Below are 16,320 nucleotides of genomic sequence, written 5' to 3'. Positions count from 1 at the left end.
TAACTAGCTAGTTAACTAACAGTCAGCCCATGAGGCAAGACAAGCCCCCATGATGCAGATACCGTTATCTGACGCAGTCACACTACGGCACAGGAACGTGTTATCTGATTAGGTCATAACGCTTGAGATCTAATTAGACAAGCGACATTCCTCCAGCCCCTGATAAGGCATACGACGTTCTCATAACAAATCAAACCTATGACAACCTGGATAATCCGTGCGGCCATTGTTTTGATTTCACAGAGAACTTTTGCAAAAGAATGTGCTAACGAGCAAGTCGTATGACATCTTTATTGACGTACCTATGTCCATCCTTACGTCAATCCCGGCACCTTTAAGGTATAAATATTGCCGACCTTGCCCTATGCAAACACACGCGTGGTGACAAGACGGAGCAGCCATACTTGCCGAAGCCGAGAGCAGAAGCAGACCCCGCAGGCAGCAGCCCCGCCTTCCTGACGCGCTGAGAGACGCGCTGCTATCTCAAGCCGAGAGACCCAGCACCGGCGCTTCCGGGTAGCCCTCGCAGGCAGCCTGGAATATCGAGAGCAGAGAAAGAGATACCATTCCTCATTCATCCTAAATTCCAGGTACAGAACTGAATAACCCCTCCTAGAGAATTCTTAGTTTATTCACTTGGCAAAAACAAACTTAACTTAAACTGTAACTTTCTATTCCCGCCCACGCATTAGACTTAGGTCAGGTACACGGGGTAGGCGTATTTAGAAACACCAGTTGAGTGCGTTTAGTCAAATGTATATGTGTATGTAAATATATTTTAAACATTTTAAAACATCATATGGCTCAGAAACCATATCAATGTTTTTACAGTATTATTTTGTACTATTGCTTTTAACGTATGCACCTTACTTAACTATAAGTATTGCAATAATATCGATCCATTTCTCTTGTACGAGAAAAGAGACTGATCAATAAATAACATCTTTTATTGAACACGCCCGTCTCCTCCTTTTCTCTACATTCTGATGAGACTAAGAATGCACGTACTGACTGAGTAAAATAATTGCCTTGTGCTCACACGACTCTGGAGATTGACTCTTGATTAGGGGAGAGCAAAGTTGTCATGTTCTATGGTTGTCAGAAACTAAATCCCTTCTTGTCTAATCAGGGGAGTTAATCCTTCCTTGAACATTCGAGAAAGTTTCTAGCGAACTCTGAGCTTAGCTGGCAAACCCAAAAATTAAGTCTAGTAACGACAGTAGTAGACCTAGTTAACGTCTGGCCTAGGCCTTTACTGCTGTAGGTACTATTCCAATGCGCAGAGCCTATTGGGAAAATAGGAGCTACACTACATGGCGCCCAACGCGTTTGGAAAGGGCGATAAAACTAACGTAAGACATTTAGAGTAACTCAGTCGTGCTTTCTCACTCAGACCCCTTTTCCCAAATACTCCAAAGACGTCTGGAGTGGGTGAAAGGTTATAATATCCTCCAAAACCCCGCAGGAGGGAACTCCTATGTATGGTTCTTGGTCTAGTCAACGTTGAAGGATAAAACAGTTCCAGAATATTGTGCATCTAATCTCTGTTTCCATAAAGAAACCTGATCTGCAAACAAACATAATACCATCCTGTCTGTAAAATGGCAGAGAGTGATGATGAAAGAGAGGCAATTAGATTAGCCACTGAAATAGCAGATGCTGATGCTACCATGCAAGCGGCAGACCCGGATATAATACTCATCCAGGTCGCCAAAAGGAGATCTATAACCTTAAAACTTATAGAAAATGGACTGACACCTAGAGGTGGCACAGTCATATTCGTAATTGAGGCACACGAATATCGGCAGACAGAGGTATACTATACATGGATAAATTTTCCAGCAGCTAATGCTGTAACAAAGTACTTCCATTATTACAAAGTAGAGGAACCTCCTAATGAGTACACTCCTTTCGAGGAGGTGGAAGTACCACTCAAATTCCAAGAGCATTTGCTCTTATTTGATGGCGCCCTAAAACATAATAATAACATTACAAGGCTCGGTCCTTTAGGAAGACCAGGAGCAACGTGGCCGGTCTTAGCCGGATACACACCACATCCAGACATCGACGAGATGCCTGCCCCACAGCTGTTAATACAGCTGAAACAATTACTAAAAATTCACAGACAATTAGTTCAGTATGTAATGCGGACTTCAACAATTCAGCCAGCGATTAAACTTCCACAGCTGACCCCTCACCAGGGAAACACAAATAAAATTACACCACAGAACATCCAATCCTGCCTAGGTAAAGTTCCAGCTAAACGGGAACAAATACCATTCTGGTTGGCACAGAAAATAACCCAAATAGAGGCGGTGTTTCCTGACACCACCCCATTAGAAAAACACAGGATTCTGACTATATGTCTCCCAATGGGAATCGCACCACACATTGAGGACTGTGACACTTGGGGTACAGTCTTTGCTTCCATCTACACAAAAACGCACGGTGTCCCATCCATTTCGGTGATACCAGATGTGCTAAAACAAATTCAAGATGAATACGGTCCAGAACCTGCTTTAACTCTTGGTATGAAATTACTGAAAGACTTCAAGCAGGTCTCGGCTATATTACTAGCCAATATAAAAGGTGAAGCAGCAAACGTGGCGATCCGCCAGAGGTTAAAAGAGACAGATATAGCAGACCAACCAGCTGAAATTGCCAGAATCATAGAAAAATCCTATGAAGAACTAGGCAGAGATAGTCTAGGTGGAATACCAGTAAAACCGCAACTGACTACTAGTCCAGAAAAAATATTTTTTAATAATAATAACTCACCAAAAAAGAACTGGGATGGAAACAAACAATCCAATCCTAAAGAAAAGAAATTCCAGTCCAGAGGAAGGTCTCCTAGGCGAAGGGAGAAATCTCCGAACCAGAGACACAGGTCACCTCAGAGTGACCCTTCTGGGAATAGATACAACCTTAGAAATAGGGATAATATTAAAAAACCTGATAGATATCAAGACATTGATACACGTCCCTCTCAATCTTTTCAGACTTCCTCGCAGAAATCGGAAAGAAGAGGACGATCAGAAGAGCACGCCAAGTCCAAAGACAAGGAACCTGCTCAACTGAAAAAGAAATTACAATTTCCAAAAAAGAAGGTAGCCAGTATCAAGGTAGTTAACAATGCCGAGAATACTGAGGACACAACTGAAAAACGGAGAATGGGCCCAGACAATGCTAGACAGCGCAGCAGAGGTGAGCATAGCTCGCAAAGTCCTGATGAATCATCTGGAGACAGTGGACACGAATGAATATCTTCAAGTGGAAACTGCAGATACCAGAGTTAGCAAGCCCCACAAGATATACGAGATAACATTACGTATAGAGGGAGATAAGACTAGGAAAATAAGGGGACTATTTTGGGATAACCTCTCCAAGGGCTATGACATCCTTCTAGCTGAAAAAGACTGGCCACCAGAGTTTGTCAGGGAGTGCCCTCATGGCGAAGAAGTAATTATGCCTGCCTTCTCGAATCAAATCCCGATTCATAAAAAATATACACTTGCTAGAAAGTGGGCAGTGGCCTTAGCACCTGCTTTATATAAAAATCATGTAGGATGGGATGAGGATTCTCCTCCTCACAAAATCCAGTTAAAATCACAACCTACTGCACAAAGGCAGTATCCAATTAAGCAAGAAGCTAAAAAACAAGTAAATGAAATACTAGATCAGCTAGAATACCAGGGGGTGATTGAAACTTGCACCTCACAAATGAACAATCCTTTGTTTCCGGTCTCCAAACCAGACAATTCGTACCGTCTAGTTTTGGATTACCGACACCTTAACACATGTTGCAAAACCTTTGCAGTGCAAAACTCACACAGTGCTGCACTAATGAATAACATAGTGCGCAAAAAATACAAAACAACCTTGGACATCTCCAATGGATTCTTTTGTCAAAACATAGCACCAGAGAGCAGATATTTAACTGCATTCTCAGTAAATGGCACTCAAAAACAATTCTGTCGGTTAGCCCAGGGGTACAAGAACAGCCCGGGGGTATTCTCAGCGAGAGTAACAGAATTACTACAACAATATGATGATGAAGCATTATCTTATGTCGATGACATTTACTTAACAGACGATGACTTGGAGACTCACTTGAAAAGAGTGAACACCATAATACTTGGCTTCGCTGCAGAGGGTTACAAATTCAACTTCAAAAAGTCCAGAATTGCCCATCTGACGGTCCTATTCTTAGGATATGAATTATCAAGTGAAGGCAAAAGCCTGGCAGACAATTTCCTAGAGAAATGTGCCGTAATCCAAGCTCCTAAAACACTAAAAAACCTACAGTCAATTCTAGGCTTCCTAAATTTCGGAAGAACTTACATTGCAAATTACGCAGAAAGGGTAAAACCCCTTTATGATCTAATTAAACCAGACTTTAAAAGATCCAGTTGGACTCAAGCACACACAGAAATTTTGAGATCCTTACAAACAGACATGCTAATTAAAACAAAATTAGAAACCCGTGATAATACACGCAACCTTGTGATCCGAGTTATCCCAGGGAGATGCGGAATCACATACCTGACCTCTAATGAGGGAGATAAGGTACCAATTGCATTCAAATCACACTTGTACACAAAAGCTGAACAGAGATTCAGCAACAAAGGAAAAATTGTTCAAGCAGTTCAAACCGCAATAGCTAGAGAAAAAGACATAGCTGACGGTAGACATATCACGGTCAGAACAGCTGAATCAGCCTTCGAGGCACTAACAACACCGTGTAATTTACCAACAACAACATTGGATCCAGAATGGTTACAATGGGTAAATTCGATCGCAATGGACAAAGTATACTACTTCTTTGATCCAGAACTAGAAGAATTGAAAAATTTAAAATATGAAAAGACGTATCCTCTGCCAATCGACATTCTGCCTCTACGACATTACGCCTGTGTGATCTATACAGACGGACATGCTCAACCTCCCGTTTGGGGAGAACAAGCATACAACCCCACATGTGGGATTACAAAAGAAGTGTGGCGCGGAGGTAAACTAAGACCTCTATTAACAAAATCACACTCAGTAGAAACTAATTCAGAAAAACAAACTGAAATAATAGCATTGAAAATGGCGCTGGATAATGCGGATCGCGAATTCCCGACACTTATAGTGTCAGATTCATATTACTGCGTCAAATCATATAACAGCGATTTGCAGACCTGGATTCAGAACGGTTACAAAGATGACACAGATGCACCAATAAAACAGAGACTGCTCTGGGAACAAGTAGCTCTTTTGAAAAAAGAACTACCAAAGACTCACGTGACACACTCACTGAGTCATCAACGTGATGGCGTTCACGTTGTAGGGAATTCATTGGCTGAAACAGCCGCAGCGGCAGCCAGTAAACCGGCTCCCGTGGATCGAAAAAAGCGTACATTAAAATACATTGACGGCGAAACATTACTGGCAGTAAAAACGTCATCAAAAGGCGACTGCTCAGCGTTACCGATCAACTATCCACTCAATTACACATACATCATAGATGCAAACTCCGTTCCATTTGCTCGAATCCCTGGAGTGGGGGATAGAGTGATTCCAAACATGGACAGGAGACACTTGTTAATCGCAGATGCACACATGGGCGAGGGTCACAGACACCTTAAATTAAAAGATTCTCTGGAAGAATTACAATCACGGTACTGGTGGCCAGGCATGAGCCTGCACTACACCATGTTTGTAAAAAACTGCCCAAACTGCAACAGAGATCGCAGTGGGGAGAGAAGCAGTTTAATACCTCGTCGTATCAAGGCAGATAACATTACCACTAAAAAGAATGGCTTGCGATTAACATATACAGGCTAGTTCCACTTATAATGTAGATCCACAGCACTCGGCTGACGTCCGGACTGTTATACAAGATTTGCGAGTCTAAATGGCATATACGCTAAGAGCATGCTACGTTCGACCATTTCTTTCACTCAGGCAATCCAGCCTGGGGGGGAAACATGGCCAAATGAGCACAGCCCAGCGGGAATCTTCTCACTTCCTTCCTGAGGGTATGGGATGGTGTAAAGAAAAAACCAAGGCAGAAAGCAATCTATAATGGAAAGGATATTAGGTTCGGGAGCTGGGTGGGTCAAACATTTAATAAGTGTCCAACGTAGTCTAAATAACCTGCCAAGAAATTCTCTGAAGGGATTCAGTCCGTACGAATTATTATTCGGAACTAGGATGTTGATCTCTGACCTTGATAGTCAGACTTCAGTGGTAACAGAAAAAAGCTTTGATGTCAAAGACCGTTTGGCTATTTTGCAGGACTTAAACAAAACAAGAAAAGACCTGAGCAACATACAGTTGAATCAACAGCCAACGACCACTGAAGAATCACCACCTGTCCCAGCAAGACCTGTCTGGATTCCAAAAGTCGGGGATCTAGTCAGGGAGAAGATCGCGGTAAAGAAGGAATTTGGGCCTTCTTACAGAAAAGCAGTTCCTGTCTTGTCTGTCAACGGGACAAGATCAGTTGTACTACCGCCACTTGCTGGAAAAAAGGAGAACCGAGTTGTATCCATCGACCTGGTAAAACCACAACATGTGGCCAATAACAAACAGTAGGCCAAGTGGACTCCCAATAAGTAGCAGAACACCAAGGTTTGCTACCAGTACAGAGGTTCTAACAAAGAGGCTCATCACATTCGAAACGCCTACAGAAGAACAACAAGGACTATGCAACAATGCAATAGAACTAAGACCTCTGAAAACCCAAATAAAGACATTTAGCAGAGACACACCAATCTATACTGAAGTACCAAGTGAAAATGCAAAAAACAAAAATCCTGAACCAATTGGAACAATTGACAGAACTGCATCTGGTTACTTCATCAACTTCGATGATTCCTCTGACGGCTTCAGTGAACAAAAGACACAGCCATCATCAAAATCCTTTAAAGACAAAGCGAAGGAACTTTTGAAACAACTGAAAGAAACATATCTGGTTTCTCCATGGATTGAATTTTGGGTGGGTTTTGGTGCATTTATCCTCATACTTTGGCTCATCATGGTATTTACTTTGGGACGCTTCATTGAGGGAAAGTATGCTAAAATGGACACAGCAAGTCAGAACATCAACTTGGTCCTCAAACCACACACATCTTCACACGTCGAGAAAAGAGAACTTTCTTCAGAACTTTCTTCAGCCAACTTCACAGCAATTCCGATACCTGGTGGGGTAGCCTGGGACAACACTGACTATGAAATTTATGGTCCGGTCGAGATCCTGAAATATCCACACCAAATCAAGATCTCCTTGAGTGACTTTGCAAAACCAAACTCATTTGCTGATGATTGGGACTTTGAAAGTATTAACAATATGATGTCTGACTTAGTAATGTCTGCTAAATTTACAAAACATGATTATTTGCAGGGTTCTACAAATTATGACAGCATGTACTGCTATAACCATTATGGTAACCATTTCTTGCATAAATCTGCACAACCTAGAAATGTTTTAAATTATAATCAATGGGAACATTGTGCTACACCTCCAAAAGGGAGCTCAAGAACCGTGTATGGCAAATATTCATATTTTTCAGGTTTTAACACAAGTAATGCTGAAACATTTTATTACAAATTGTCAAACAAGACAGGGACCAAAACCATGATAACCAACACAAAATTGATTTATTCTGATTCATTCTTTGAAAAAATGAATACTTTCGGATTCGATTATTGGGACAAAAATGTTGATTTGAAAAGTGTTTGGGGTACAAAAGAATGGCAAGTACAGGGTTTAGAAGCTTTGTTTAGAGCCTGCATGATCCCAGAACAAATGATATTTCTAAATGACACTGTTCAACAAACAACCTGTCTTGGCTTAGCCAAAATCAAAGATTTAAATAACCTGTCTATTCCAAAGCCAACAATGTTTAGCAATAACTCTGATACAGATGAAGAAATAGACATAAACCATATACTTAACCAAAACAGAACACATCCTGATTGGAAACAATGGTTGATCTGGCCCACAGACACAAATCACTGTCAAGATAGATTCCTGAATAAAACACAGGGTTTCAAAATGACCAGGCCAGACCCAAGATATCCCCAAAGACATCACCCAGGGATAATAACAACCTACAGTGTGGGCAAATTATGCCTTCAATGGCTACAGACTTCCACACTGACTGAAATTAAGCAACACCTAACTTTACTTACTGATGGTGCTGACTTGCGTGATTTCATACTGGGACCACGCAAACAGCGTCAAAAGCGTTTCATAGCAGCCTCTGTATATGCAGCATACAATGAGGCCTGGAAGGTTACTCAAATTGAGACAGCAGAAAGAATACGGGAAATTGACCGTATTAATTTGGAAAAATCACTTTCTGTAGTGGACAATGGGTTAATGACTCTGTCCTCCAGAATTTTTTCATTGGACAGCATTGTGTCTTCAGCAATCGATATATTATCGCAAGACTTACTGTTATTACAACATGGTCAGTCACAATTGCGTTCTATTGTACAGCTTGGCTGGACGTTACAAAATCTGCGTTCAAGCTATGTGCCTTGGCGTTTAATTAACACAACGTCACTATTCCAAATCTTTAACCTTACTGATAGACAAATCGGTATGGCACAGAAGGGTGCTGATTATACAATCTTGAGCATTGAAAAACTAGAAAGATTACCAATGACAATGTCAGAACGACCTGTCAGTGAATGGATAATCCACGGAATAATAAATATTCCAATCTCAACCTTCAGGTTTCAATACTGCCAAAAATATATACAGGCTGGCATGTACGAGAAATTGGGAAAGGGGTACCTTAAAACAACATGGAACCTGCCCTATTCACATGCATGTGTCAGTAATAAAGGACAGAAAGTGTTTCTTAGTGGCAACAATTGTGCTATGTCACTAAGCGGCACGCTTCTGTGTAACGGTATTAGTTTGCACGGAGCCTGTGAAGGGAATTCATACAACCTTTCATGTCACCAGCAAGGCGCACCTGCAACTGAAATAGAACCATTCTTTCAAAGACTCTATAATGGGAGTTACATTCTTATTGTAGACCGCAGATGTTGCAGTCTCATGCCCGGGACTCCTTATCTAGTAACTACTACAGCGAAGGTCAAGTGCTGTGGACGTTCTTTGTTCCCCAGCTCCTTTCCAGACAAGGAGGCGAGGGCATGGCCCGGTTTGAAAATTACTTCTATTCGAATAGACACTTTAAGCAGAATGAAAACAGTGCTTCTTCAGACGCCTACAAGGCTCACGTCATCAAAAGAAACGTATGATCTACAAGTCGCAAGGACGACTGCAGAGATACATACATTATTATCAACCAATTCCCCCGTACATTTCGCGGAAATCCTGAGCGAAATCTTAAATATTTCTGATACCAATGGGATCTCAGGGGTATTTAAGACAGTATTTTCTATGGCATTAACACCATTCAAAGCCATACTGGGTATTTTTCCAGACTTCGTCCATTCGATTTTTGGCGGACTTCCCCTGATCCTGGGACTAATTGCAGGAATCCTATTCCTAGTCCTTATTTTTCGTTATGGCAACCCATGTCACAGATCAAACTCTGACGACAATGGAAGAAACGATCCTAGCCATTGGATACCGGGACCGGATATAAAAAATCCTGGGACTCTCCCGGCTTAGAGACCTGAACATGACTTGGTTTCTATCTTTTCGACCAATGTGGCAAAGGTGTGTTTTACCTGTACTAAGGTGTCTGCTATGCGGAGAAGAATGCGTGTTAGACACCTGTCTGACGCTACAATCGGATGCACCGGTGGATGCAGATACATTGCTGGTCCCTACCAAGGTTCACGCACTGTGCTGCCCTCAAAGGCTGCCAATCCTGATGACGGCATTCCTGGAATCTTCACCACTGCGATTGAAGGGTAGTGAAGTTCAAGATGAAAGCAGCATCGAACAGGTACGACCTTCTGTCAGCAATGCAAATCAGAATGTCAATGCAGACAATCATGCGCACGAATGCATGGTTACCCCAATTTCCGACTTAGAGGAACTTTCCCATGAAGCTGTTGACAGTTTTTTCGAAAGCCTGAATGATATGATGTTCTCTCCGGAACAGAAATAGAGACTTTTGAGTAAACTCGCACACGGCGTTCCCTGAATTCGGCCTTCAACTTTAAAAATAAAGTCACATGAACAATTACAATCCAGTTCACGGACAGCGATTTTTTCAGCAAGCCCCTAAAATATTTTTCTATATATTTTTTCCCGGGACACTGATCTTCTGCTTAAAGTAAGAAACTATTCCTAGAGAACTAAGATTTCTATTTTTAGATACTTTATATAGACTTTAGCTGCCCGCTGGTATGTTCACAAATATTTTATTATGTGATGAAATGGTTTCGACTTTTTTTCTGTATAGCTAGATTAAGAGCCATTTCATGTGTATTTCTCATATACCAACAAGCAATAATGCATAAAATGCGTGTTTACTTTTGCATTTAATTCATAGCTTAAGTGCATACAATATATATGACTGCAATTTTTCAGTATATTTGAAAATTTCAAAATGCATTTATGTATTTTGGGGTGGTAAGGTATACACTATACTCTATAGTATGTTGTACTATGTTATACTATGCATAGATTAGTAGATATGACCATAGTTAGCGTGGAGTGGGTGTCGTGTATTTCTATAGGTTCTGAATCGATCCCCCTATTCCTGGCCCTATTCTGGTTAAACTAACTAGCTAGTTAACTAACAGTCAGCCCATGAGGCAAGACAAGCCCCCATGATGCAGATACCGTTATCTGACGCAGTCACACTACGGCACAGGAACGTGTTATCTGATTAGGTCATAACGCTTGAGATCTAATTAGACAAGCGACATTCCTCCAGCCCCTGATAAGGCATACGACGTTCTCATAACAAATCAAACCTATGACAACCTGGATAATCCGTGCGGCCATTGTTTTGATTTCACAGAGAACTTTTGCAAAAGAATGTGCTAACGAGCAAGTCGTATGACATCTTTATTGACGTACCTATGTCCATCCTTACGTCAATCCCGGCACCTTTAAGGTATAAATATTGCCGACCTTGCCCTATGCAAACACACGCGTGGTGACAAGACGGAGCAGCCATACTTGCCGAAGCCGAGAGCAGAAGCAGACCCCGCAGGCAGCAGCCCCGCCTTCCTGACGCGCTGAGAGACGCGCTGCTATCTCAAGCCGAGAGACCCAGCACCGGCGCTTCCGGGTAGCCCTCGCAGGCAGCCTGGAATATCGAGAGCAGAGAAAGAGATACCATTCCTCATTCATCCTAAATTCCAGGTACAGAACTGAATAACCCCTCCTAGAGAATTCTTAGTTTATTCACTTGGCAAAAACAAACTTAACTTAAACTGTAACTTTCTATTCCCGCCCACGCATTAGACTTAGGTCAGGTACACGGGGTAGGCGTATTTAGAAACACCAGTTGAGTGCGTTTAGTCAAATGTATATGTGTATGTAAATATATTTTAAACATTTTAAAACATCATATGGCTCAGAAACCATATCAATGTTTTTACAGTATTATTTTGTACTATTGCTTTTAACGTATGCACTTTACTTAACTATAAGTATTGCAATAATATCGATCCATTTCTCTTGTACGAGAAAAGAGACTGATCAATAAATAACATCTTTTATTGAACACGCCCGTCTCCTCCTTTTCTCTACATTCTGATGAGACTAAGAATGCACGTACTGACTGAGTAAAATAATTGCCTTGTGCTCACACGACTCTGGAGATTGACTCTTGATTAGGGGAGAGCAAAGTTGTCATGTTCTATGGTTGTCAGAAACTAAATCCCTTCTTGTCTAATCAGGGGAGTTAATCCTTCCTTGAACATTCGAGAAAGTTTCTAGCGAACTCTGAGCTTAGCTGGCAAACCCAAAAATTAAGTCTAGTAACGACAGTAGTAGACCTAGTTAACGTCTGGCCTAGGCCTTTACTGCTGTAGGTACTATTCCAATGCGCAGAGCCTATTGGGAAAATAGGAGCTACACTACAAGGTCACGCCACAAACATCGGGGGAGATCATTGAAGGCTGAGAGCGGACCGTTGCCTCTATACTGACTTTCGGCTCCTGTACCTTGCCGGAGCTGACACAGGAGCGGGCGACATCTTTAATGTGATATTGTGAGTTACGAAACGCATTGAGGGGCGGGGGGATGGGACTGTGATTCAGACTTTAAGCTAGCTCACGCTCCTTAGGGCCCTTAAGGCCTCCGTAGTGCAGACTGCGGATTAGGTGGATTGTAGAGCACGGTTGCTCACACACGGTTTGGATGGGAGCGGCTTTTGAGAAGTTAGGTCCTGTTCTGGGGGGGGGAGCCTGAGGAGGTTGGGGAGTTCCAAGGCACAGTTGTGGGTGGGGGGAAAGGGACTGTTATTCGGGGGAAGGGGAAATGTTCCACCACGAGCGCCTGGAGCCGTTTCACAGACACGATGTATCGAACACTTTGGGACAATGGCTAATGCAGGTACATTAAAATGTGTGACTTGGAATGTGAGGGGGCTCCACACCATGACGCGGCGACATAAGGTTCATGCATATCTGGTTCGTAGAGGGGTCCACATCGCGCTGCTACAGGAAACGCATTTGACAAAAAAGGAGGGAATAGCGCTGCAGCGTAGGTGGAGGGGTCACCTGTTTAATACCACGTACTCGGCCTTTGCCAGGGGGGTCCTAGTTTGGGTCAGAGCGGGTGTACCTTTTCAGGCGATCAGACAGATAGTAGACCCGGAGGGGAGATTCGTGGCGGTGGAGGGGAAGCTCAGGGGCCGATACATAGTGCTTTGCAGCGTATACGCACCCAATGTAGATCAGGCCGCATACTTTGCAAGACTTTCGGGGGAATTGGCCAGTTACCTTGCAGGTCCTATCTTGATGGGAGGAGACTTCAATTCGGTGGCAGATATCACCCAAGACAGATCACACCCACCACTGCACGCTTCCCCGGTGCGCAGACTAGCGAAGTGCAGATCAGACTGGCAAGAGCGGTGGGAGCTTGCCGACGCTTGGCGCACGCAACACTTAAATGAATGAGATTACTCATTCCACTCTGCCCTCCATGACCTCCACGTCCGGATTGATGCCTTTTTGTGCTCTCCGCTAGTGCTCCCGGCGGTAGCCAACACCGAATATCTAGCGCGCACGCTATCGGACCATAACCCTCTGTTGTTGTCACTTAATTGGATGACCGAAATCTCCCGGGTCCCGACGTGGCAACTGAGGCCGGACACACTGGACGACCCGCCGTTCCGCGAGGCGCTAGGGGAGAGAATTGGCCACTACTTCCTAGAAAACGAAGGCTCCGCTGACTCCAGGGCGACGGAGTGGGACGCCTTCAAGGTAGTGGTGAGGGGTCATTGCATAGGCAAGTACGCTGGGGCCCGTAAAACCTTGCTAGATGACCTCGACAGAGCGGAACGCGCTCTACGCGAGGTTGAGCTGGCGCGCCCTAATCGACCCGAGCTACAGGAGGACCTCTGCAAGGCGCGGGAAGCGCTGGCGGTTGAAATTGAGCGACTCCGTAGCTATGATTATAAGGCCTACCTAACGAAAACACATGCTGAGGGGGATAAAGCTGGAACATTGCTGGCTTGGCTAGCCGACCCCACCAAGCGCAGTCGCCCGATCCTGGCCATCTCCGGAGGAGAGAGCCGCATGTATACCACACAACCAGAAATCCTTGACAGCTTCAGATCCTACTACAAAACCCTATACAAAAGTGCGCTGGACGACCGAGGAGAGGACATAGAAGCGTTCTTAGATAGCCTGACCCTACCGCACCTGGACCAGGCGCAAGCGGACGCATTGGGTGGCCCGATAGATCTGGCCGAAATCAGGGGGGCGGTGAAACACATGGCCCGCAATAAGACCCCGGGTCTGGACGGCCTACCAATTGAATTCTATGGACGATACATAGAGCAACTAGCCCCACGGCTTCAGACAGTCTACAACGAAGCCAAGAACAAGGGAAGACTAGCGCACTCTATGCGCGAAGCCCTGATGATCCCCCTGTTGAAACCGAGAAGGGAGAGCACCAGCACGGCATCATACCGACCGCTGTCGATGCTTACGACTGACTATAAAATCCTAAGCACCGTGCTGGCGACCAGGCTGCTACAACATATGCAAGACCTGGTCCACAAAGACCAATCTGGGTTCATACCCACGCGTAATACCACCCACAACATCTGCAGGCTTACCCGCCTGATGGGTGACCCGTTGCCGGAGGCTAGAGTGCCTCTAGTGCTAGCAGTTGACATAGAAAAGGCCTTTGATAGCCTGGAATGGGAGTACTTGTACAGGGTGATGCGGCGCTTTGGTCTTGGAGAGGGCTACATAGGATGGACGAGAGTGCTGTATGCAGCGGCGAAGGCGAGAGTGAGAGTGGGCACTCTAATATCGTACCAATACGATGTGTGCCGCGGTACTAGACAGGGGTGCGCGCTATCCCCGTTATTGTTTGCCCTAGCGGTGGAACCGCTCGCGGCGATGGCCAGGACGGGCGGCTACTACAGAGGACTGGAGCGCAATGGTGTTCGCAACTTCATCTCGCTGTACGCGGATGATCTCCTTCTCTTTTTGGAGGATGCCGACGAGGCTGTGGAGGGTGCGGAGAGACTTTTGGCGCGCTTCGGCGAGCTCTCCGGCCAGAGGGTCAACTGGACCAAGACCTGTCTGTTTCCCCTTCGGAAGGGAGAATTACAGCCCTCTACCCGCCCACTGCTTAGATGGGAACCTACCTGCTTAGAATATCTGGGAGTCCACGTGTACCATGACGCCGTGGACATTCTGGAGGGCAATGTGGGCCGTTGCCTCCGCGGCCTGAAAGGTAATATGTCCTTCTGGACTACTCTCCCGCTCTCGGTGGCGGGCCGCATTTCTCTTTTAAAGATGATAGCCTTACCCAGATTACTATATTATTTCCGGACACTACCTATATGGGTGCCGGGTGCGATATTTAGACAATTGAAGTCGATGGTGATTTCCTTTCTGTGGGGCACGGTCAGGCGAAGAGTAGCGCTAGCCACGCTTACCCGCCCAAAGGACGAAGGAGGCCTAGCGGTCCCCGACTTTGAAATTTACTACCTGGCGGCCCAGCTACAAACCTTTACACAAGAAATTGCGAGGGTGTAGCGTGGTCCGGATCAGGAGAGAGACAGTGGCACCCCCAGGCATGTGCTTGCTTATATCGCCCTGAGGCAGCGATTACCAATCAGAGACTTAACCTTAGAGGAGGGAACTCTCCGCCTTTGCTGGAACCGATTGCACAGACGAGTGGACAATAAACGTCCCTACGACCCCGAGATCCCACTGGGCATGCTGACAGCACTCCCACATGGGGGAGATTGGTCGCACCTGCAGCACTGGGAGGAAGCGGGACTGCAGATGGTAGGGGATTTATATGATGATGGGGCACTGGCCCCATACCAAACATTGCAGGAGCGCTATGACTTGCCGCGAGGAGACTATTTGCTGCACGCGGCAGTAGTGCGCGCCATCCAAGCGCACTGGGGCGAGGGATTGGTGGAACCACCAACATCGCTGGCATGCCAATATACTATGATGTCTGCGGGCACCTACAAGGCGGTCACATGCCTTTATTCTAGGATATTAAACGAAACCTTGCAGCCTCTGACTGGGCTGAAAGCCAAATGGGAACTAGACCTGCAAAGGGAGATCCCGGACACCACGTGGACACAGCTCGTACAGCGAGCTAGAAAGAGTACGAGAAACGCACGATTTCAGCTGATCCACTTTTATATCCTCCACAGGGCCTACCTAACCCCATGTAAAATAAGAAAGTACTTTGGAGCGGAGGAGGCGGCCTGCCCGCGCTGTAATAGCATAGGAGCGGACTTGATCCACATGCTCAGGGACTGCCCTCACCTACAAAATTACTGGGAGGAGATTGGTGACACTCTGAATGAGGTGGCGGGTAGGGACCTCCGCTTCGATGCAGCAGTCAGCATAATGCATTGGTTCCCGCATACGCCCAAGAATAAAATATCGAGCAGATTCATTGACATGGGCCTCCTCTTGGCCAAAAGGGAAGTGACCAAGGGGTGGCAGTCGAAGGCGGGCCCCACATATCGGAGGTGGTTGAATGAGTTTATGAAATGGGCAGCGAGCGAGAGCACGATCAGGTACCAACTAGCGCGTCGGAAGGGTGACGAGAGGGCTCAGGAGGCGGCAATGGAGTGGGAGATTTTAGTGCAGGCTCTGCGAGATAGCTCAGATACTGAAGAGGAAGGGGATGAGGAGGCGCCAGATGGCGCGACCGGCCCAACTACAGCGATAGCG

This window comes from Lissotriton helveticus, chromosome 3_1 (assembly GCF_964261635.1).
Source record: "Lissotriton helveticus chromosome 3_1, aLisHel1.1, whole genome shotgun sequence".
NCBI classification, from domain to species: domain Eukaryota; kingdom Metazoa; phylum Chordata; class Amphibia; order Caudata; family Salamandridae; genus Lissotriton; species Lissotriton helveticus.
This window is presented reverse-complemented; position numbering follows the sequence as displayed.